Raw genomic sequence first — 1,381 nt, forward strand, 5'->3', positions numbered from 1 at the left:
AACGAGGCCTTTGTTTCCCTTTCCTCTGAGCAGTCGAATAGTGATAATAAAACCCTAACTGCTCTTTGGCGTGACTTCGCAGAAGTTAACCAGAAGAGATTAGAAGGAAAAGCTGAAACTTCTTCTGCCCTTCTTGAGTCTGGACCATCCATGACTCCTAGGGTGACTGCAGAGTCTTCTGGGCAGTCAAAACAAACTTCCAAATCTAGTGGTGGACCTGATTCTGTTGCCTCCTCGTATAAGGAGGAAACTCTTCTTTTGGCCATCCAGGGTTTTGATTTTCTTTCCTCTTACCATCTTAGGGCTCCCAACCCTGATGAGAGGGTTGATTCAACCCTTCCAGGCGAATTTTCCCTATATATAGATGCACTGGACAGCGGGGTTCGCTTTCCTTTCTTCAATCCTCTGTTTGCTGCCATTCTAAATCACTGGGACATTTGCCCTGGAATGTTCCTTCCCAATAGCTGGCGTCTCATTGTCGGCTTCTTGGGTTTATGCTTTGAACTTGGCATTACGCCTTCGCTTGCTCTTTTTGTGCATTTTCATCTTCTTTCTATCTCCCATCCTCCTGGTTGGGTTGTGCTTTCCAAGCGCAATAAGACAGAGCTTAACTGGAGGGGCAACATTCTTGCTAAAGGAACTTGCTCTTCCAATCACAAAGGATGGCGCAACCGATATTTTTTCTGTCGAGCGCCTCAATCAGATCTCAACTTCCCGACCGTCTAGAAACAGTATACTTCATACTCTGAGGGTAACCGGGTCCTTCCCTTATCCAAAGAAGACAAGACGGCCGTCAAGAAGATCAAATCAATTCCATGGTATCAAGAGATACATGGATATGAGATGGAATACAACTCCATCCTCCAGTACTGGGGACTGGCTCATCGTGTGCTTCTTAACCATCATCTTTCAATTTTCTAAGAATGATATGCCTTTTTGCAATCTTGATTTTTGTCCTTCTTTGCAGTGCCACCAAGAATGAACCTTGAAAATCTTCGGGCAAAGGCTGCTAGGGCCGTGGTGACGGCTGAGCAACGGTCCCCTCGAGCCTTGATTGCTGGACAAGTAGATTATGTTCCCTCTCCCGACCCTTCCTACAAGGGTATCAGGAACTTGAAGCCAGTGGTTGAGGCTTCAGGAAGAGGGAAAAAACCAATGGTGGAAGAGTCTGATATCCCCTCTGCCGCTGAAACTAAAAGTAAGCACAATTCAGTTGATGCTTCCGCCTCGAAAAAATCCAAAAGGAATAAAGATTGCGAGGAGATCTTCATGCCTCAGTGGACACTGACGCAGACTGATAGGGCAACACAAGACCCTGAGAAGGCTGCAGAATGGAGTTCTCTTGGTCTTTTGCCTGCTGATCGTCAGGCCTTTGAAGCCC

Source organism: Hakea prostrata, chromosome 2, assembly GCF_041222555.1.
Source record: "Hakea prostrata isolate BN-2017 chromosome 2, UWA_Hpros_2, whole genome shotgun sequence".
Lineage (NCBI taxonomy): Eukaryota > Viridiplantae > Streptophyta > Magnoliopsida > Proteales > Proteaceae > Hakea > Hakea prostrata.